This window comes from Glandiceps talaboti, chromosome 17 (assembly GCF_964340395.1).
Source record: "Glandiceps talaboti chromosome 17, keGlaTala1.1, whole genome shotgun sequence".
NCBI lineage: Eukaryota > Metazoa > Hemichordata > Enteropneusta > Spengelidae > Glandiceps > Glandiceps talaboti.
The window spans coordinates 1,097,522-1,123,430 of record NC_135565.1 but is presented as its reverse complement, the minus strand read 5'-3'; the positions used below and the strand labels follow the sequence as shown (position 1 = coordinate 1,123,430).

The 25,909-nt window shown below is 34.6% G+C and overlaps 1 long non-coding RNA gene across 1 annotated transcript; it reads right to left on the bottom strand.

Annotated features, from left to right (window-relative positions):
* Positions 1-426: 426 nt before the first annotated feature.
* LOC144448018 (uncharacterized) lies at positions 427-19,668 on the bottom strand. The gene is made up of 3 exons (XR_013482079.1): positions 19,536-19,668; positions 16,057-16,141; positions 427-468 (listed from the first exon to the last, which is right to left on the bottom strand). It is a non-coding gene; the product is annotated as an uncharacterized LOC144448018 (long non-coding RNA).
* Positions 19,669-25,909: the final 6,241 nt, after the last annotated feature.

Here is a 25,909-nt window from a genome sequence, read left to right as displayed (position 1 = left end):
AATTGCCAATACCATGTTATCATGTATTGACAGTTCACAAAGTGGGAACTGATTTACCGATAATATCAGATGTTACATCATGTATATGGGGATATGAAATGTGTATACATACCTGGCTAGTGTAGAATCTACAGGTTCTGGTGGTTCGTTGTGCTGTCTGTATCTGTCAACTGATTCAGTGGTGATAGACAATAAACTAGCGAGACTAACTTGTGGTCCTGTGACTGACTGTGGTCTGTCATTCTCAGGACTTGTAATAGTAGAAGGCCTTTCACTGGACGGCCATGATTCGTTAAACTTGGACGATGTATCTCTGGGACTTGGTGTGTCATGTGTTGGTAATTCTCTATATGATAGTGAGTTGGTTTGTTGTAGGAATTTCTCTACTCCAGGACCTGGATCCATGGTGTCTTTCTCCGAGTTGGAATAAGTTTTTAATTTAACTAGCCTGTCTGGACTTAAACATGTCTGGAAATAACACAACACAACATATTTTGTATATTAATAAATATGTTTAAAATACCTTTCCAATAGAGTTAGAACTCATAACAGATAACTACATGTACAATAGAGTTAGAACTCATAACAGATAACTACATGTACAATAGAGTTAGAACTCATAACAGATAACTACATGTACAATAGAGTTAGAACTCATAACAGATAACTACATGTACAATAGAGTTAGAACTCATAACAGATAACTACATGTACAATAGAGTTAGAACTCATAACAGATAACTACATGTACAATAGAGTTAGAACTCATAACAGATAACTACATGTACAATAGAGTTAGAACTCATAACAGATAACTACATGTACAATAGAGTTAGAACTCATAACAGATAACTACATGTACAATAGAGTTAGAACTCATAACAGATAACTACATGTACAATAGAGTTAGAACTCATAACAGATAACTACATGTACAATAGAGTTAGAACTCATAACAGATAACTACATGTACAATAGAGTTAGAACTCATAACAGATAACTACATGTACAATAGAGTTAGAACTCATAACAGATAACTACATGTACAATAGAGTTAGAACTCATAACAGATAACTACATGTACAATAGAGTTAGAACTCATAACAGATAACTACATGTACAATAGAGTTAGAACTCATAACAGATAACTACATGTACAATAGAGTTAGAACTCATAACAGATAACTACATGTACAATAGAGTTAGAACTCATAACAGATAACTACATGTACAATAGAGTTAGAACTCATAACAGATAACTACATGTACAATAGAGTTAGAACTCATAACAGATAACTACATGTACAATAGAGTTAGAACTCATAACAGATAACTACCTTTCCAATAGAGTTAGAACTCATAACAGATAACTACATGTACAATAGAGTTAGAACTCATAACAGATAACTACATGTACAATCGTGTGGTCTGTACTAAGTACTATACTTTATCATTAATTATGTTGTTTATTTGATAAAATCTTTACGTAAATAAGAAATGAAAGAAGCAGTGAAATTAGTACAAATTAACAGTTCCACACCACTCCAAATTGGGAGTATACAATATTGATAAACTGCACAGTCGTAGTTGAAATGACCCCGTGAACTTGAAATCTGCACAGGCGTGCACCAAGGAAGGACATCATGGTCCAGCTCACCAATTTGCATAGCCTGCAGGCTAGATAGCTTAACTAATAGTAAACCTAGCTGTGTGATGACGTCACAAAAACAGACTCCTATCTTCGCAGTGATCATCCCAAACCACATAATCTAGCAATCGATGATTGTCAAACATTGCGCAAAACGATACTTCAGGTCTTTACATTTTTTTGCAAATGACTCGAACAGTTTCTATTGGAAAAGGTCAAAGGTTAGTAAGTTTAGTCTATGACCGGAAACGAAGACCATCACGCAGTCAGAATCAAAATAACTGCAGTTTCAGATGAGTTATACTCTGTTGAAGTTGCTTATTCCTAGCAACCTTTATTTATGAGTATATAATAAGTGATTTTTACAAGGATTTTAACACTGGAATTCAAATATCATGATGTTATAGGTCTTTTCCCTCAGGTAAATCAGAACGTGAATTATCGCGTCGTTCATTGATATATTGTTGTACATACATGTTTGCTACATTTTGCCGAAAGTTCATTTGAAAAATGGATACAACTTTTGTAGGCCAGGGATTAGAATAAACTACACTTCGACTCTACTACCCTTGCTTGTAGTACATTTGTAGCCCATTAGTTTTTATACTTTGTTGCTTGATCTGTCATGCATCTTCCATCATATGTCAATATGGTCGTCCTTGTTCTCAGAGTCATAAAAGTCAGTTACCAAAAAATTTCATTTCATTCAGAGTCATCAAACTCTAACATTTCACTGTCGAAATCCATGTCAACAAACGTGTTTGGTAACAACCTGATACAACTACAAGTACGCATTACATGTATGCATGTATACTATAGTACATACATGGGAACACGTTTTCCGTCTGACAGACTTTCAATATCCGGTTGGGACATACATGTATCTCTGGCCCTAGCTGAGTGTAGGTTTGCTGTGATTTTAAGATCTTTTTCTTGTTTTTATGCCCATTTTTTTCGTTCTGATGTTTAATGGTAAGCAAATGCTACAAATTCCTGTAACGTTAACCCAAATAGACGAGATCACGCTGAAAACATGAACGATACATTTATGTCAGTGTACTGCCCGCTGCATGCCATGCGTTGCTACATTTGCCGGACGGAAATTGAAGTGCTACATATACATTTGCCAATTTTGATGGAAATTGGGGTACCTCTGAACACTTCTTGGGTCTTGAAGGCTCCGTAATTAATGTTGGAGTTAGGAAATGCCTGAATTTTTGGCAGGCAAGACATAATTTAGCAGAATAATCCACCCAACCACAGTCTCTCTATCACCTAACTTTGCAATTCTGATCTGAATGGCTTCTGTCTATTTACGTTTACGTTTAATGCAGGAATTGTAGCTTTGCTTCCAGTTAAACATCAGAACAATAAAAAGTACAAACACAGAAGAAATAGTCTTCAAAATCACATCAAACACTACAATTATTACAGTTACTCATGCCCAAATATCGCGTTACTTTACGTGATAAAACGTAACATCGCAATTTCATACATAAACAACAGCCCCTACATAACATGTACATGTACTTAGGATCAAAAGATTATCGCTACGTACAGCAAATAAGTGACATCATCACATCAAGGGAAAAGCCGAGTTTCTAGTCTGTATTTTTAGTGGTCTGAGATATTACTGATGAGAACATTAGATGCTTAATATTTTCTACATCTATACACCCACAGATGCATCCCTGTTAAATTTCAGCCCAATCTGCATCATGTCATGAACAAATCTTTATTTACCCTCCCCTAAGAATGTTCCAACCAAATTTCTGCTCGGTAGTTTTGGAGTTTAAGTTTTTTGACCAAAACTCACATTTTTTAACCCAAAGCGCATGATGCGATCACTTTCTTTAGAACAATTTCCCAACTACATGTACATGTAGACACCCAAAGTAACATGGCCATCAAATATCAAAGCAATCAGTCCAGCAGTTTGTGACTTTAAGTTGCGCGCACACACACACACACACACACACACACACACACACACACACACACACACACACACACTTAGCGATGCCTATATCACTACTAAACCTTATCAGTTCAGTTGTGCTAAAAAGGAAATATATCATGACAGACCTGGAGACTGATCAAAGAAAGTTACAACACTTTTTTCTAACATGATGTACATGTAGGAGGACTCGGGCGAACATTGATCAATACTAAATACTATGTTTTGGTGTCGGTTTTTACATGTATGTACTTAAGATTTAATTTGTTTACATCGAATGTGTACATATTTTTTTGGTAATAATTGTTAATCTGTACACAGAAATCATTATTACCTCCAAAATGTGTTACCATGACTGCTCAGGATTTAGCAAAATCTAACAACCCTGTTCCTTGGTTGCTGTACGACAAACCAGACAATTGCCCATAGTTTGGGTTGGTTTGCAACAACAAGCAGAAAACATAATTGTCGTCATATATACATGTAAAACTCTTTGCTTAAATCTAGAGAATGATGAATTGCATGATAATAGACTTCAGAATAAAAAAACAGTAAAATGACAGTTTAAATAGACCGTGACATTCCTTCACCTTTGAGGTGTAATTTTAGGGTGTTGTAAAACTTAAAACCAAATATAGGTTATCTTTTTAGAGGATTATTAAGACACTATTGTCATTAAATTATAAAAATACTGTGTATAAACAAAGTGTCCTCCCCAGGATTAATAGGATATTGACTCATTAGCATAAATTAGCATAACTTTACATGACAAAATAATTATATTCCTGAGTAGCTTAATGATAAAATCAAAGTACATCATAATATCAAACAAATAGTACATGTAATGTATATGTGGCCAAAGGAAAGTTGAAGGCCAATTTATTATCTCCGATTATCAGTTTCAATTTTCATGTTCAATTTTACTCTGAAAACACTTTTAGTTTGTAGTTAGACATTATAGACTAGTACATTGTATGACTACGATGAAAGCATGGATTTTCCAATATGGCGGCCATGACATCACAAACTATCGCTAGTTTTTGAAGTCCTCAATAGGGAAGTATATAGTAAGTCTCGTGTCTCAAGAAATTTTGGACTAACACGATGTCTGCAGGTAGCTAGCTGTACACAAACTTTTCGTGCTTCGAAAGTCTATTTTATCTGTGGACATTTAGATTGAAATAATTTCAGCTTTCCTAAGAATAGTAATCAAAAACACTGGTTTAAAAAACTGTTATGAGTTTCTTATTGGTGCTAATATTTTGTAGTAACATCGCCACTTTATCGAAAGGTACATTGTACATTAGTCTGTTCAACTCTTTTCACGACATGGGAGTAAACCAACTATGCAAATCACTCTTGGGTTGAGACATACTCAAACGAGACAATGAATGCCAACTTTATGTGTTTGTTGAACTTTTATAGCTTTATTATAGCAAAATCGTTTGTTTGTGAAAATCTGACAGTTTCAACATGCTTCTATGGCCAAATCGCCATTACGGATAGGCTGGTTTGGCTTTGATTTACTGAAAGCTTGTACCGTAGTGTGAATCACACTACCATTAGCGGGTTTACGCATTTTATTCCTACCGAAAACAATACTGACGGCAAACTTCAATGAAATCTGTCTGGTAGTGGTAAAGGGATGAATACTCGTTTGAACTACAATGTAATTAGAAACTCTTTAGTTTTACTTGCTGCTTACATGTATGTGTGAAGGATCAATACAAAGGTTGCGAGTATACATTGAAACAACAAAGGCGTCAGCTGACAGAGTGACAGATGAACAATGTAACGTGCAATTTACCGAACCCTAAGCAGTCTGTTAGCGTATCGGGACAACTGATAGCATATCTGCGAAAATTAAAGGATATTGGGCCCGATACGTCAAAACCCTCAGGAGAGAACGCTGAACAAAATTTAAATGTATATCATTATTGGCACAACAACAAAAGTATGTTACCATGACTACTGCCAATAATATAGCAAAGTCTTATGTATATGAAAGGACAGAAATTGCATATAAATTATATATATTGATGAGCAACTACAAATCAGAAAAAATAGCTTTGTAACAACTGTAGAATTTGGGAAATGTTTGATTATGTACATGTAGGTTTTAGGTGACATTCTTTTTTTCTTGGCATGCTGATTCATATCTATCTATTTTATCATTCCTTCACCTTTAGCTGACATTATTCTGAGTGTTGCAAAACTTAAACCTGCACTAGGTATAACTGGATCATGTTCATCAAATTGTCAAAGTTATATAATTGCTAAAATTGATCATTTATAATTAGTGGTCAATATTATCTGTAGACAGTGTAGTGGTAAGTTTGATTCTTGTAAAGATGTATGACATGTAGTTGTAACTGGCGTATTAAGTTTTTGATCAGACAACCACAATATATTTTATTCACTGTAAATTGACATTGAGTGTGTTAATCAGTGGCCAGTATTATCTATAAACAATACAGAAACAGGTTGAAATTGTTATCGCCATTGTGGTTGCTGATCTTTGGGTGAGATCTCAAAAATCAATTTGATTTGATTTGATTTGATTTATGGTGTATATATGTCAGACGGTGTAAATCCCTCAAGTTCAGAGACGGAATCAGATGAAGAATAAATTATGTCACCCACTGATACATTGTTTTTTCCAGTCGCCATATTTAAATTTTCATTCCTAAACTTTCTACATGAACTTCGAATTCTGACCGCTGACCTGTTTGTAGTGTTATGGTAAACAGTAATCTACATATCAATGTACTCTTGGCACCAATTTCTAGGCAACTGAATTACTAATATGAACAATGACATCATACATTAGAGTCAAAGGTTGCATGCATACAAAATGTACATATATGCCTTCAGGCGCCTATCGGCTGCAACAGAGTCTTGGGTGAAGTACGCCCTCAGGCGACTGCCGGCCACAAAGGGTTAAAACTTTAGTATGATCCACAAACACAACATATACATATATAGTACCTTTATTTTATCCCAACAAATGTTGGTCTTACATTGTAGTCTTTCTACACCATGTTACATATTGGGCTCTATCGTAATTTGTAATAAATTTTGGCTCTGTCTTCATGAATTTCTTTATTCCTGAGACTCTAATGAAGAGTTTGATATATATATTATGCTGGTTATTTTCCGGTTTCAGTTAATGCCAGAAATGCCAGCCCTGCTGCAGCACTATTAGGTTAGTAATATACATGTACACTAAAGTCTGACTGCCATTCTACAGTTAGGTTAGTGATATACATATACATGTATACTAAAGTCTGACTGCCATTGTACAGTTAGGTTAGTGATATACATATACATGTATACTAAAGTCTGACTGCCATTGTACAGTAAGATTAGTGATATACATGTGCATATACATATATACTAAAGTCTGACTACCATTGTACAGTTAGGTTAGTGATATACATATACATATATACTAAAGTCTGACTGCCATTGTACAGTAAGATTAGTGATATACATATACATGTACACTAAAGTCTGACTGCCATTGTACAGTTAGGTTAGTGATATACATATACATATATACTAAAGTCTGACTACCATTGTACAGTAAGATTAGTGATATACATATACATGTATACTAAAGTCTGACTACCATTGTACAGTAAGATTAGTGATATACATATACATATATACTAAAGTCTGACTACCATTGTACAGTTAGGTTAGTGATATACATATACATGTACACTAAAGTCTGACTACCATTGTACAGTAAGATTAGTGATATACATATACATATATACTAAAGTCTGACTACCATTGTACAGTTAGGTTAGTGATATACATATATATATATACTATAGTCTGACTACCATTCTACAGTAAGATTAGTGATATACATATACATATATACTAAAGTCTGACTGCCATTGTACAGTTAGGTTAGTGATATACATATACATGTACACTAAAGTCTGACTGCCATTGTACAGTTAGGTTAGTGATATACATATACATATATACTAAAGTCTGACTACCATTGTACAGTAAGATTAGTGATATACATATACATGTACACTAAAGTCTGACTACCATTGTACAGTTAGGTTAGTGATATACATATACATATATACTAAAGTCTGACTACCATTGTACAGTTAGGTTAGTGATATACATATACATACATGTATACTAAAGTCTGACTGCCATTGTACAGTAAGATTAGTGATACATATACATGTACACTAAAGTCTGACTACCATTGTACAGTTAGGTTAGTGATATACATATACATATATACTAAAGTCTGACTACCATTGTACAGTAAGATTAGTGATATACATATACATATATACTAAAGTCTGACTACCATTGTACAGTTAGGTTAGTGATATACATATACATGTACACTAAAGTCTGACTACCATTGTACAGTTAGGTTAGTGATATACATATACATGTACACTAAAGTCTGACTACCATTGTACAGTTAGGTTAGTGATATACATGTACATGTATACTAAAGTCTGACTGCCATTGTACAGTAAGATTAGTGATATACATATACATATATACTAAAGTCTGACTGCCATTGTACAGTTAGGTTAGTGATATACATATACATGTACACTAAAGTCTGACTGCCATTGTACAGTAAGATTAGTGATATACATATACATATATACTAAAGTCTGACTACCATTGTACAGTTAGGTTAGTGATATACATATACATGTACACTAAAGTCTGACTGCCATTGTACAGTAAGATTAGTGATATACATATACATATATACTAAAGTCTGACTACCATTGTACAGTAAGATTAGTGATATACATATACATGTACACTAAAGTCTGACTACCATTGTACAGTTAGGTTAGTGATATACATATACATGTACACTAAAGTCTGACTACCATTGTACAGTTAGGTTAGTGATATACATATACATATATACTAAAGTCTGACTGCCATTCTACAGTAAGATTAGTGATATACATATACATGTACACTAAAGTCTGACTGCCATTGTACAGTAAGATTAGTGATATACATATACATGTACACTAAAGTCTGACTGCCATTCTACAGTAAGATTAGTGATATACATATACATGTACACTAAAGTCTGACTACCATTGTACAGTTAGGTTAGTGATATACATATACATATATACTAAAGTCTGACTACCATTGTACAGTTAGGTTAGTGATATACATATACATATATACTAAAGTCTGACTGCCATTCTACAGTAAGATTAGTGATATACATATACATGTACACTAAAGTCTGACTGCCATTGTACAGTAAGATTAGTGATATACATATACATGTACACTAAAGTCTGACTGCCATTCTACAGTAAGATTAGTGATATACATATATGTGTATACTAAAGTCTGACTGCCATTGTACAGTAAGATTAGTGATATACATATACATGTATACTAAAGTCTGACTGCCATTCTACAGTAAGATTAGTGATATGCATATACATGTACACTAAAGTCTGACTGCCATTCTACAGTAAGATTAGTGATATACATATACATGTACACTAAAGTCTGACTGCCATTCTACAGTAAGATTAGTGATATACATATATGTGTATACTAAAGTCTGACTGCCATTGTACAGTAAGATTAGTGATATACATATACATGTATACTAAAGTCTGACTACCATTGTACAGTAAGATTAGTGATATGCATATACATGTATACTAAAGTCTGACTGCCATTGTACAGTAAGATTAGTGATATACATATATATATATATACTAAAGTCTGACTACCATTGTACAGTTAGTTAGGTTAGTGATATACATACAAATGTATACATGTACACTAAAGTCTGACTACCATTGTACAGTAAGATTAGTGATATGCATATACATATATACTTAAATCTGACTGCCATTGTACAGTAAGATTAGTGATATACATATACACATATATACTAAAGTCTGACTGCCATTGTACAGTAAGATTAGTGATATACATATACATATATACTAAAGTCTGACTACCATTGTACAGTAAGATTAGTGATATACATATGCATGTATACTAAAGTCTGACTGCCATTGTACAGTAAGATTAGTGATATACATATACATGTACACTAAAGTCTGACTGCCATTGTACAGTAAGATTAGTGATATACATATGCATGTATACTAAAGTCTGACTACCATTCTACAGTTAGGTTAGTGATATACATGTATACTAAAGTCTGACTACCATTGTACAGTAAGATTAGTGATATACATATACATGTACACTAAAGTCTGACTGCCATCGTACAGTAAGATTAGTGATATACATATACATGTACACTAAAGTCTGACTGCCATTGTACAGTAAGATTAGTGATATACATATGCATATATACTATAGTCTGACTACCATTGTACAGTTAGGTTAGTGATATACATATACATGTATACTAAAGTCTGACTGCCATTGTACAGTAAGATTAGTGATATACATATACATGTACACTAAAGTCTGACTGCCATTGTACAGTTAGGTTAGTGATATACATGTACATGTATACTAAAGTCTGACTACCATTGTACAGTAAGATTAGTGATATACATATACATGTACACTAAAGTCTGACTGCCATTCTACAGTAAGATTAGTGAGATACATATACATATATACTAAAGTCTGACTATCATTGTACAGTTAGGTTAGTGATATACATATACATACATGTATACTAAAGTCTGACTACCATTGTACAGTAAGATTAGTGATATACATATACATATATACTAAAGTCTGACTACCATTGTACAGTTAGGTTAGTGATATACATATACATGTACACTAAAGTCTGACTACCATTGTACAGTTAGGTTAGTGATATACATATACATGTACACTAAAGTCTGACTGCCATTGTACAGTTAGGTTAGTGATATACATACATGTACACTAAAGTCTGACTACCATTGTACAGTTAGGTTAGTGATATACATGTACACTAAAGTCTGACTACCATTGTACAGTTAGGTTAGTGATATACATGTATACTATAGTCTGACTGCCATTGTACAGTAAGATTAGTGATATACATATATATATATATATATATTATAGTCTGACTACCATTGTACAGTTAGGTTAGTGATATACATGTACACTAAAGTCTGACTACCATTGTACAGTTAGGTTAGTGATATACATGTATACTATAGTCTGACTGCCATTGTACAGTAAGATTAGTGATATACATATATATATATATATATATATTATAGTCTGACTACCATTGTACAGTTAGGTTAGTGATATACATATACATGTATACTAAAGTCTGACTGCCATTCTACAGTAAGATTAGTGATATACATATACATGTATACTAAAGTCTGACTGCCATTCTACAGTAAGATTAGTGATATACATATACATGTACACTAAAGTCTGACTGCCATTGTACAGTAAGATTAGTGATATACATATACATGTACACTAAAGTCTGACTGCCATTCTACAGTAAGATTAGTGATATACATATACATATATACTAAAGTCTGACTGCCATTGTACAGTTAGGTTAGTGATATACATATACATGTATACTAAAGTCTGACTACCATTGTACAGTAAGATTAGTGATATACATATACATATATACTAAAGTCTGACTACCATTGTACAGTTAGGTTAGTGATATACATACAAATGTATACATGTACACTAAAGTCTGACTGCCATTGTACAGTAAGATTAGTGATATACATATACATATATACTTAAATCTGACTGCCATTGTACAGTAAGATTAGTGATATACATATACATATATACTATAGTCTGACTACCATTGTACAGTAAGATTAGTGATATACATATACATGTATACTAAAGTCTGACTACCATTGTACAGTAAGATTAGTGATATACATATACATATATACTATAGTCTGACTACCATTGTACAGTAAGATTAGTGATATACATATACATGTATACTAAAGTCTGACTGCCATTGTACAGTAAGATTAGTGATATACATATACATATATACTATAGTCTGACTACCATTGTACAGTAAGATTAGTGATATGCATATACATATATACTAAAGTCTGACTGCCATTGTACAGTAAGATTAGTGATATACATATACATATATACTATAGTCTGACTACCATTGTACAGTAAGATTAGTGATATACATATACATATATACTAAAGTCTGACTACCATTGTACAGTAAGATTAGTGATATACATATACATGTATACTAAAGTCTGACTACCATTGTACAGTAAGATTAGTGATATACATATACATATATACTAAAGTCTGACTACCATTGTACAGTAAGATTAGTGATATACATATACATATATACTAAAGTCTGACTACCATTGTACAGCAAGATTAGTGATATACATATATATATATACTAAAGTCTGACTGCCATTGTACAGTAAGATTAGTGATATACATATGCATATATACTATAGTCTGACTGCCATTGTACAGTAAGATTAGTGATATACATATACATGTACACTAAAGTCTGACTGCCATTGTACAGTAAGATTAGTGATATACATATGCATGTACACTAAAGTCTGACTACCATTGTACAGTAAGATTAGTGATATACATATGCATGTATACTAAAGTCTGACTACCATTGTACAGTAAGATTAGTGATATACATATGCATGTACACTAAAGTCTGACTGCCATTCTACAGTAAGATTAGTGATATACATATACATGTATACTAAAGTCTGACTACCATTGTACAGTAAGATTAGTGATATACATATATGTGTATACTAAAGTCTGACTACCATTGTACAGTAAGATTAGTGATATACATATACATGTACACTAAAGTCTGACTACCATTGTACAGTAAGATTAGTGATATACATATGCATGTATACTAAAGTCTGACTACCATTCTACAGTTAGGTTAGTGATATACATGTATACTAAAGTCTGACTACCATTGTACAGTAAGATTAGTGATATACATATACATGTACACTAAAGTCTGACTGCCATTGTACAGTAAGATTAGTGATATACATATACATGTATACTAAAGTCTGACTGCCATTCTACAGTAAGATTAGTGATATACATATACATGTACACTAAAGTCTGACTGCCATTGTACAGTAAGATTAGTGATATACATATGCATGTATACTAAAGTCTGACTACTATTGTACAGTTAGGTTAGTGATATACATGTATACTATAGTCTGACTGCCATTGTACAGTAAGATTAGTGATATACATATATATATATATATATATTATAGTCTGACTACCATTGTACAGTTAGGTTAGTGATATACATATACATGTACATGTATACTAAAGTCTGACTGCCATTGTACAGTAAGATTAGTGATATACATATACATGTATACTAAAGTCTGACTACCATTGTACAGTTAGGTTAGTGATATACATATATATATATATATATATACTATAGTCTGACTACCATTGTACAGTTAGGTTAGTGATATACATATACATGTATACTAAAGTCTGACTGCCATTCTACAGTAAGATTAGTGATATACATATACAAAATAATACATGTGTACTAAAGTCTGACTACCATTGTACAGTTAGATTAGTGATATACATATACATGTACACTAAAGTCTGACTGCCATTGTACAGTAAGATTAGTGATATACATATACATGTACACTAAAGTCTGACTACCATTGTACAGTAAGATTAGTGATACATATACATATATACTAAAGTCTGACTACCATTGTACAGTTAGGTTAGTGATATACATATACATGTACACTAAAGTCTGACTACCATTGTACAGTAAGATTAGTGATATACATATACATATATACTAAAGTCTGACTACCATTGTACAGTTAGGTTAGTGATATACATATACATATATACTAAAGTCTGACTACCATTGTACAGTAAGATTAGTGATATACATATACATATATACTAAAGTCTGACTACCATTGTACAGTTAGGTTAGTGATATACATATACATATATACTAAAGTCTGACTACCATTGTACAGTAAGATTAGTGATATACATATACATATATACTAAAGTCTGACTACCATTGTACAGTAAGATTAGTGATATACATATACATATATACTAAAGTCTGACTGCCATTGTACAGTAAGATTAGTGATATACATATACATATATACTAAAGTCTGACTGCCATTGTACAGTAAGATTAGTGATATACATATACATGTACACTAAAGTCTGACTACCATTGTACAGTAAGATTAGTGATATACATATACATATACTAAAGTCTGACTACCATTGTACAGTTAGGTTAGTGATATACATATACATATATACTAAAGTCTGACTACCATTGTACAGTAAGATTAGTGATATACATATACATACATGTATACTAAAGTCTGACTACCATTGTACAGTAAGATTAGTGATATACATATACATACATGTATACTAAAGTCTGTCTACCATTGTACAGTAAGATTAGTGATATACATATGCATGTATATTAAAGTCTGACTGCCATTCTACAGTAAGATTAGTGATATACATATACATATATACTAAAGTCTGACTACCATTGTACAGTTAGGTTAGTGATATACATATACATATATACTAAAGTCTGACTACCATTGTACAGTAAGATTAGTGATATACATATACATGTATACTAAAGTCTGTCTACCATTGTACAGTAAGATTAGTGATATACATATGCATGTATACTAAAGTCTGACTGCCATTCTACAGTAAGATTAGTGATATACATATACATATATACTAAAGTCTGACTGCCATTCTACAGTAAGATTAGTGATATACATATACATATATACTAAAGTCTGACTACCATTGTACAGTAAGATTAGTGATATACATATACATATATACTAAAGTCTGACTACCATTGTACAGTTAGGTTAGTGATATACATATACATATATACTAAAGTCTGACTACCATTGTACAGTTAGGTTAGTGATATACATATACATGTACACTAAAGTCTGACTGCCATTGTACAGTTAGGTTAGTGATATACGTATATGTTATTTGCCAAATACCGTTCCATATCTTGCTGCGAGAGGTAATTTTTTCTGGTATAACGGAGAGCCGGAGGCGAGCCGTTATACCAGAAAAATTACCTCGAGCAGCAAGATGTGGAACAGTATTTGGCAAATAACATACTTATACGTCACCTGCGACTATGAATTCATTTTTGAATGTCTAAAAATGCTGTTTCATGTTAAAATAAAATCACTTCCGCGTTATACTGTTGAGCGTAGTATCATGCACCTCTCTGATAACTGCAATGCGGTTGTTTACATATCAGCCTTAACTTTATCGTCCAATCAGAGTGCACGTTTGCTCAGTAGTATGACGTAATGTTTACTATTTGCATATCACTCAGCGATATATTGAAACTTATAACCATCAGCTGAAAAATGAGTGCGTCTTTGTTTTGCGTACTGTATTCCATTAAATGTACATAAATGTTCGTGATATATTTTGTTGTTCTAGTTAAGCAAAAATTACACCCTCTGTGGTGGTAATTTTCATATCCTTCATAAATTTAGGAATTCATGTTTACGATCGCGTGATGACCGTGCGTTCGCCATCACTGGACTTTCACGGTTGTGTGTGGAATTTTTGACTATTTCTCTGTGACATGAAAAGTACAGTTCAAAGACTTGTTACAATGTATACAACGGTGATATTTTGTTCGATTGACAACAAATTTGGCATTGGAAATGCTGGTTATGGCTCGATCTCTAGTTGTCTGCTAGATTTGTTTACAAGGGGACGTGCAGTGATCACGTGATACAACAAGCAAAAATACGACTGTTGGTGAAAAATACGCCTGTGTATCTGCAGGGCTCTCGACCAATCAGAATGCGAGATTGGTGACAGGTGACGTATAAATATACATATATACTAAAGTCTGACTGCCATTGTACAGTAAGATTAGTGATATATATATACATATATACTAAAGTCTGACTACCATTGTACAGTTAGGTTAGTGATATATATATACATGTATACTAAAGTCTGACTGCCATTGTACAGTAAGATTAGTGATATATATATACATATATACTAAAGTCTGACTACCATTGTACAGTTAGGTTAGTGATATACATGTACATGTATACTAAAGTCTGACTGCCATTGTACAGTAAGATTAGTGATATACATATACATGTACACTAAAGTCTGACTACCATTGTACAGTTAGGTTAGTGATATACATATACATATATACTAAAGTCTGACTGCCATTGTACAGTTACGTTAGTGATATACATGTACATGTATACTAAAGTCTGACTACCATTGTACAGTTAGGTTAGTGATATACATATACATATATACTAAAGTCTGACTACGATCATGTATCTGTTTTGATAAAAAAATATTATGGGGTTACCTTTTTTTCATTTTTAGATAATCTTTTCTCTGTAGATGGGTGATAGTAAGCTTTCGGCAATGGGTCTTCAGCAAAGGGATCAACCCTGTAAGTAATTACATGAACATCGGTATTACATGGTAACCTGCATGTATATATCTACATGTTGTAAGTCGACAGCAGGGAGCCTGAGGCTAACAATATCCAGAGACCAGGCTATCTGATGACATGACAATCGCGACATATTGGCGTGACTGGCAAACAACATTTTCAAGCCAGATAGCCAAGTCTTTAGGCTGGGCTAATAGTAACAATGCAATGACTCTGTGACTGCAAAGAGTAACAATGCAATGACTCCGTGACTGCAAAGAGTAACAATGCAATGACTCCGTGACTGCAAAGTAACAATGCAATGACTCCGTGACTGCAAAGTGTAACAATGCAATGACTCCGTGACTGCAAAGAATAACAATGCAATGACTCCTTGACTGCAAAGTGTAACAATGCAATGACTCTGTGACAGCAAAGAGTAACAATGCAATGACTCCAGGACTGCAAAGAGTAACAATGCAATGACTCCGTGACTGCAAAGAGTAACAATGCAATGACTCCATGACTGCAAAGTGTAACAATGCAATGACTCTGTGACTGCAAAGTGTAACAATGCAATGACTCTGTGACTGCAAAGAGTAACAATGCAATGACTCCATGACTGCAGAGTAACAATGCAATGACTCCATGACTGCAAAGAGTAACAATGCAATGACTCCATGACTGCAAAGAGTAACAATGCAATGACTCCGTGACTGCAAAGAGTAACAATGCAATGACTCCATGACTGCAAAGAGTAACAATGCAATGACTCCGTGACTGCAAAGAGTAACAATGCAATGACTCTGTGATTGCAAAGAGTAACAATGCAATGACTCCGTGACTGCAAAGAGTAACAATGCAATGACTCCTTGACTGCAAAGTGTAACAATGCAATGACTCTGTGACTGCAAAGAGTAACAATGCAATGACTCCGTGACTGCAAAGAGTAACAATGCAATGACTCCTTGACTGCAAAGAGTAACAATGCAATGACTCCGTGACTGCAAAGAGTAACAATGCAATGACTCCGTGACTGCAAAGAGTAACAATGCAATGACTCCGTGACTGCAAAGAGTAACAATGCAATGACTCTGTGACTGCAAAGAGTAACAATGCAATGACTCCATGACTGCAAAGAGTAACAATGCAATGACTCCGTGACTGCAAAGAGTAACAATGCAATGACTCCGTGACTGCAAAGAGTAACAATGCAATGACTCCGTGACTGCAAAGTAACAATGCAATGACTCTGTGACTGCAAAGTGTAACAATGCAATGACTCCATGACTGCTAATAGTAACAATGCAATGACTCTGTGACTGCAAAGAGTAACAATGCAATGACTCCAGGACTGCTAATAGTAACAATGCAATGACTCCGTGACTGCAAAGTGTAACAATGCAATGACTCCGTGACTGCAAAGAGTAACAATGCAATGACTCTGTGACTGCAAAGAGTAACAATGCAATGACTCTGTGACTGCAAAGAGTAACAATGCAATGACTCCAGGACTGCTAATAGTAACAATGCAATGACTCTGTGACTGCAAAGTGTAACAATGCAATGACTCCGTGACTGCAAAGAGTAACAATGCAATGACTCTGTGACTGCAAAGAGTAACAATGCAATGACTCCATGACTGCTAATAGTAACAATGCAATGACTCCGTGACTGCAAAGAGTAACAATGCAACGACTCCGTGACTGCAAAGAGCAATTTGGTTATGATTAAAACTTCCTATTGGAAGGGTCCATTATCTGTGAAATCATGGCACACACATTTTGACAGAGAAACTAAAACAAAACAAACAAAAACAAATGCAAACACTTAGGGCTTGATAGGTTGTGAAAATAAACATTAAACAAATAATTTACAGGCGGAAAAAATGTAACGACTAACGTTATCATTTTGATTATCTATTCGTGCATCTTGGATGGTATAGCGTTTGCTGTGATTTTGAGGGCAAAGTTGGGTGGATTTTTCTGCTAAATTACGCCTTACCTGGCAAAAAAATCGGACATTTCCTAACGCCAACATTAATTACAGAGCCTTTGAGACCCAAGAAGTGTTCAGAGGTACCCCAATTCCGTCAAAATTGGCAAATGTAGCAACGCATGCAAAAAAAATACAAAAAGATATTGCCACATTGGAAAAGGTACAATGACTTGTTCCGAAGCTAAGAAAATTGCCATATAACCAGAGACTTCATCATTTTGGTTTAACAACGCTAGAGCAAAGAAGGACTCGCGATGATACGATCCAGACATCAAGATTCTAAATGGTCTGGATTCCTGCAATGTCTCATTTCAAATGTCATCAACGTCTACACGAGGACATAACTTAAAGCTTTCAAAGCCATCCGTCAGACTAATGCACGAGTCAATGTAATGCCCGAGGGACCCCACCTCGGGCGATACGGGACAAATGTGGGGGATTAGATCGTGTTTGCCATGAAACAATGCCCGAGGGGGTGGGGCAATTGCCTCATATTGACCTCCCTAGTCATTTTCACGGACATAAAAGAGTGGTTGTGTGTCAGTCAGAATTTTTTAATGTCCCACCCATTGGGGTGGGGGAAATGTTGGGAGTTTTACTTGTTTTAGGTGGGGATTTTCCAGAATGTCTTGCCCCAGGGGGTGGGGCATTTGACAAATTTTATAAGACTAATTTCCAAATCCCCCACTATGCCCCGAGGTGGGGAGGGTGGGGGTAGCTGCAATAATTGTAGCGTCTTGTTGCGGTTTTGTGGGTTTTTTCGTCTGTTTTGGTGACTTTTTAAGTTTTTGATTTTAACCTGCACGGGTTAAACACAAAAACTTAAAAAGTCACCAAAACAGCGAAAAAACCCACAAAACCGCAACAAGACGCTACAATTATTGCAGCTAGGGTGGGGGTTGACATTGACTCGTGCATAAATACAAGGAAATATTTTTTCACTCCCAGGATCATAGACAAATGGAACAGTCTACCATCACATGTCGGTGAATGCAACATCAGTCAACGTTTTCAAAATTCTGTACGAAGCTCTGCCTTAGTATTATTCTTGAACTAAAGGCATTTCTATTACTATTACCCATCTTGGGTACCTTATCCCTGAACTGAACTACATGCGTTTTCAACGTGATCTCGTGCATTTGCGTTACAGGGATTGTAGCGTTTGATTCGGGTTAAACATCGGAACGAAAAAGGCCACAAAAACACAGACGAAAAAGCCCTCTAAATTATAGCAAACGCTACAATTATTGCAGCTAGTCTAAGTTAAATAATAAATAAATAAATAAAATAAATACCGTCTACGGTCTATGGTTCGTGAATCGTGTCATAACAAGTTCTTCATAAATTCAGAGTTCGCTGTTCAAAAACAAAATGTGTTTTGAAATTGGTGAAATGGCTACAACAACACTTACCCTGATTTTATGAACGTTTCCAGTGTTGACATTACAACGAATATAATAATCCACAAAACTCTGCAATACAGAGAACGTATGTTGTTATTAAATGTTACAACAGCCGACAACTACGTTACAGTTTGTATTCACCGCCATTTTGAATTTGAGAGATAATTGCGCATGCGTAAGTCATCTCGTTTCAAAACGTCAACCTCCTCGACAATGAACTGGAGTTTAGGGGTAGACCATTCGATATCCTGGGGGGGGGGGGGCTTGGTGGAGAGTCGTTATTTTTTTCCCACCTGCTTGCCTGAGAATTATTTTTTTTCTCCTTCGCCTATGCTGGCAACTTTTTTTTCTTTGCTTCTTTGAGATATCCGGATTTTTTTTACGTCAATGTTGAACACCTACTTTTGTTGCCACAATTTTCTGTTTGGTTTTCGCACAGGGTAATACAGAGAGTAAAAAGATGCTGTTCTATCACACACAGATTTTATTTAGAAAACTACATATTTCATACATGTTTGATTTTCAATTAAATAAACATCATTGACAGTTTTTATGCCATGGTATGGTGACACACTGAAAATACAAATCAGAAACTTGATTGGTGAGCTCAAACATTCAGATAGACCGTTCAGTTTCTCCAGCTTGGGGGGATGGGGGGGGGATGTCAGTGTTTTTTTCCATTGGGCCGACAAAAAGTCACTGACCCCCGTGAATAAAGTTTCATAACATCTGACAGTAAGCTGTAGAGGGAAGAGCTTTGAGACTGGGATATGTCCACCTCTTGTGTGAGTGTGTGTGTGTGTGTGTGTGTGTGTGTGTGTGTGTGTGTGTGTGTGTGTGTGTGTGTGTATGTGTGAATAGGGGGGGGGGTTCTAAGGGGTCTCCCCCTAGAAGCCCTGGAGGATTTTTACTCTTAAAGCCAATTTTCAGGCTATTAACAGACACTTCCAGACAATAATTTGCAAGCTTTACAAGACAGCCCTAACAATTGTAAAATGCAACTACACATGGTTGAAACATTTTTTAAATAAAGTTTCATAGTATCTTGACAGTAAGAGGTGGAGGGAAGAACTTTGATTTGAGGCTTGTACATGTCTACCTCTTATGGGGTCCTAGGGGGTCTCCCCTAGAAGCTTTTGAAGTTTTTTACCAATTTTGGTGAATTTTATTGTTGGTTTAATGTTGAATGTTGCATCATGGAAAATGTAATAATAAATACTAATGCGTCTCAGCATGCCCAGTCTGGATTGCAAGTTCCCTATTGAAAAAAGATTACTTTACATCGCAATTAGAGGAGCTTTTCATACCAGTTTGTGACTCTAGTGTTCCATTTCGGACTATCACTCGTAGGGGAGAACATACCCTGTGGATAACAGGTGAATTCATTGCATTAACATATGAACGTGATAAACTCAAACATTGTGCAGAAAAACATGATAAGGATGCCAGTATTGGGCAAATTTCAAGAAAATTAGAAATTATGTTAACAACATGAGGGTACAATCGGAAAAAAGAATATTTTACATCGCAATTAGATCAAAATAGCAGTGACTCAAAAAATCTTTGCACACTTTGATGAAGTTGTTGCCAACCCAGTCTAATGAGAGTGTCATAAGTTTGAAAGTGGATGATCATATCAACACCCCCCCCCCCCCAAAAAAAAAGCAAATGCATTTAATAACTTTTTTTACTACAATTGGATCCAAGCTGGCAATGTGACAGTAACTTCTACTTTAAGCCCATAACCACTGAATACGTTAGTAGACAATTGTTGAAACTCTGTATTGCTAAAGCTACTGGTATTGACAATGTCAGTGCACGATTACTTAAATATGCGGCTCCGTATATATCATCTTCATTGTTAAGTTTTAATCTGTCTCTACAGACAGGACATGTTCCTGCAGAGTGGAAACGAGCTACGGTTGTGCCATTATTTAAAGAAGGGGATAGAACTGACGTTGGTAATTACCGACCAATATCTATCCTCCCTGTAGTTTCTAAGATATTGGAAAGAGCTGTCTATGATCAGCTGTACAGCTATCTAGATGAGAATGACATTGTGAATAGATGTCAGTCAGGATTTAGGCCAGGTTACTCCACGGCAACAGCCCTTACTCATGTTACAGATATTTTATTTAATAATATTGATCGTAAACAACTCACTTGCGCAATATTTCTAGATCTGAAGAAAGCATTCGATAGTCGATCATGGACTGCTGCTTCAGAAACTACATCAATTTTGTATACAGGGCAGTGCATTGGCATGGTTCCGTGCCTATCTAACAGGCCGTACACAAGTTGTCGAGTTAAATTCCACATTATCAGAAAGCATGGGCATTTCTTGTGGGGTACCCCAAGGTTCAATCCTGGGACCTTTATTTTTCACCCTTTATATCAATGACTTGCCGGAAACGTTATAAAGGCTCAAGTAATTATGTATGCAGATGACACGGCGATTTTCTATTCAAGCAATATAGTTGCTGATATTGAAGTGACATTCACAGAGGAAATAATGCATGTCAAGGCCTGGCTTGACTCAAACAAGTTAACACTGAATACAAGTAAAACCAAGACCGTGCTTTTCGGTACTTCTCAAAGACTAAAATTAAATTCAGTTTTGCAAATTCGAATACAGGGAGACCTAGTACAGCAAGTATTTGATTTCAAATATTTAGGGGTTTGGCTGGATTCAAAATTGAAATGTTCAACATATTTCAAAAATTTCTGCTAAAATTTCTCATATTTCCAAACAACTCACTCACATATTTCAAAACTTTCTGCTAAAATTTCTCTAAAACTTGGTCTACTGTCGAGAACTAGACACTTTTTGCCGATGGGACTTAGGAAGATGATGTTCAATACCTTAGTCCTTCCCCATTTCTATTATGCTGCGATTATATGGTGTAATACGAATCAAAAGTATTGGAAGACACTTGAGCTCCTCCATAAACGAGCTGGTCGACTGCTCCTCGAAGTTCCCCGTGATACTAGTGCGAGTTGGGTATATGAAAACTTGGGTTGGGTCAGCCCTCTAATTAGACGGAAGCGCCAACTGGCAACACTCGTCTACAAATCCGTAACAGGTAATGGACCTAGTTACCTCACTGAAATGTTCAGACTTTCCAACCAAATTCATCTTCATAACACAAGAAAGGCCAGTAAAAGTAACATATACATCCCTGCAGTTGAAACTGAATATGGGAAACGGGCATTTCACTACAGTGGTGCTGTCCTATGGCACAATCTACCCCTATCCATAAGATCAGCTCCGAACTCATCGATATTTAAAAGACATCTTAAGAATATAGTCTGGTAATGTGGGTGGATATCTTTTAACGTACACTGTGCGTCTGTAACTTTTTGTCCTGGCTTGTCCCTTTTTGTTTTGTTTTGTTTTTCTGTGTACGTAATCTTGAAACAGGTTCGATTGGGAGAACAGTGCTAATGCACAGAAATGGTGTCTGTATATGAAATATTAATAAATAAATAAATTAAAAAATTAAAAAAATACAGAACTCGCGCTACTCACTCACTGAGGATTCGAACCTCGTCTTGACTTTATGGAACGTCCTATCCTGCGCACAACATGTTTAATTCTATTAATTTCAGCGGCAACAATAGTATTAAAGTTAAATTACAAAAAAGTCAAGACGACTGTTAACAGTCTAGTATTTTCTGTACAGTGAGTCATTTGAAAACACAGAATTCCACAATTGAAAAAGAACAACTGTAAGTCATACAAGCCAATGAAAGCGTTTTTCTTTTCATGACCACATCTTCACAGGGCACTCAGACTTAGTTAAGTTTACGAAAATAAACAAAACAAAACAAACAAACAAACAAACAAACAAACAAACAAAGACTAAATAAATAAATACTGACAAGCATGAACAAGAGAGTAATTACAAATCATTATCAACAACAAGAATTACTGTAATGTTTTCCTATATGGGAAATGTACAACATTGTGACCATTTCGCATATAGAAAAACATATAGTAATTCTTGTTGTTGATAATGATTTGTAATTACTCTCTTGTTGATGCTTGTCAGTATTTATTTATTTACTTATTTATTTATTGTTTGCCGGTTTGTTTGTTTGTTTGTTTGTTTGTTTGTTTGTTTGTTTGTTTGTTTGTTTGTTTAATTGTTTATTGTTTGCCGGTTTGTTTGTTTGATTGATTGATTGATTGATTGATTGATTGATTGATTGATTGATTGATTGATTGATTGATTGATTGATTGATTGTTTGTTTGTTTGTTTGTTTGTTTGTTTGTTTGTTTGTTTTCGTAAACATATGTGTCCTGTGATATCTTCTACATATTTAATATTTACAAGAATGGGACCAAATGTTAGACAGAAACCACGGGCACATTGAAGCAGAGTACAGGGATCAGCGAGCATGTAACTGATTGATCGATCGATCGATCGATCGATTGATTGATTGATTGATTGATTGATTGATTGATTGATTGATTGATTGATTGATTGATTTGTTCCAATAGACAGAAGTAAAAAGAAAATGTTGCGATGTGCTGAAATCAGCATACTTTGGGAATCCAATTCTCTCATTTTGTACGGTTCATAACTATACCTACATGTCACTGGTTCACAACTAACTTGTTCTGTGTAAGTAGCAATACGTAGCACTTTACAATCCATGCTTCTGCTATTTAAATTTTATGTACAAGAGATAGCTGGTAAAAAATCCATGAGGAGCTGACTGATCTCGGGAGTGAAGTACTCCTGATCCCTCTGAGTTGTACCAGGAGCCGGAAGAATGTATCTTGCATGTGTAGTGTGACCCATTCCAATATGTTAAACTGACAACTTGGACAGAATGACATTGAAAGACACTATAAAATGCAGTTATGTATCTTCATCTTGTTTGATTTAGTTTAATGTACTGTCAAGAGAAAGTAAATGCATAACTCAAACAAGTCAAGCCACATTTTCAAGTCACAGAATATTGCATCATGTGGTATATCAATACGACTATGTTTATTGGTGTTGTTGCATATATTGTGACTCAGTTCGCTACCTCCTTCCCTGCAATACATTCTAGGGTAACTTTAAAAGTTGTTTCATGTCAGAGTATTTTATGTATCTGTTTATTAATACTTGTATTGATGCAAAGTTTAGTATAAAAAAGTTTATTTCTCTTTTTTCTCTATGATAATTAACTTGCCAAATATTGCTATTTGTTACACATTTAGCAGCTGGTGTTCAACTCACCATTTCTATAAAGTATCTAGCATGCCTTAGAGTTTATGTTGTAAAGTTATAGTCATGTTTGTAAAGTCTTTTATGAGGATGTATATATATTTGTGTGAGTAGGTTGATATAGATGGACACAGGAGACAGTGTTTGCTAGTTGAATGCTTAGGGGTAGACCATTTGATATCCAATGAAGACAGTGATGACAGTGAGAATGAGGATACACATAGTTCAAACTCAGCTGATGTAGTTGAAGGAGAGATTGGTTCTGATGATGATCATGATAACAGTGATAGTAGAAACATAGAAATGACATTTTCATATACACAAGATCTGGAAGGAGAGCTATCACATGGAAGTAAAAAATGTAAATGAACACACTTCAGGGTTTTGCAAAAATCATCGAAAGAAGACAATACACAGATATACTGCAAGCACTATGTAAATATCAATACCAATATACCCCACTTGATACAATATTCTGTGACTTAAAAGTGTCGCTTGGCTTATTGAGTTATACTTTCACTTTCTCTTGACAGTATATTCAACTAAATCAAATAAGAGCAAGATACAAGACTGCATTTTATAGTGTTATTTAATGTCATTCCGTCCGTTTTTACTGTACAATTACGGGACTGAACTAGTACATTCCAATGCAAAACTGTTTTTAAATAGCATGTGCATCCACATTTGCAACTGCAATTAAGAAGACATTTAACTGCTACACATCAAGGAAATAATACACTAATGAACAGAAATCAAAGACTCAGTTGGACAGCTGATCATGTAACTGTAGTCTATTAATCAAGTAATGACAATAATTTTCTTTTAGCTGTATTAGAGAGGTTTTTGTCTTCAGATAAAAACTAGGAGCCTTGAAGTCCATGTATCCTCAAAAATAAAGAAATAGTTTTAAAATAATGACAACACATTTTCAAACGTGAATATCTAAAGACATGATACTTCAAAAACACTTGAGCGAAGGACAATGACATGTTTGATAGATAATTTTTTTAAAGGAAAAAAGTTCCCAAATATATCAGTACGTGCTAAAGGGACAGAAACACTAAAACGCATTGTTTTAATTTTTGCAAAAAAAAATGTCTTGGTAGACATTGTTTTACAGGCAGGGTACTTGGATGGTAATGTGATCAGTTTATACTGGT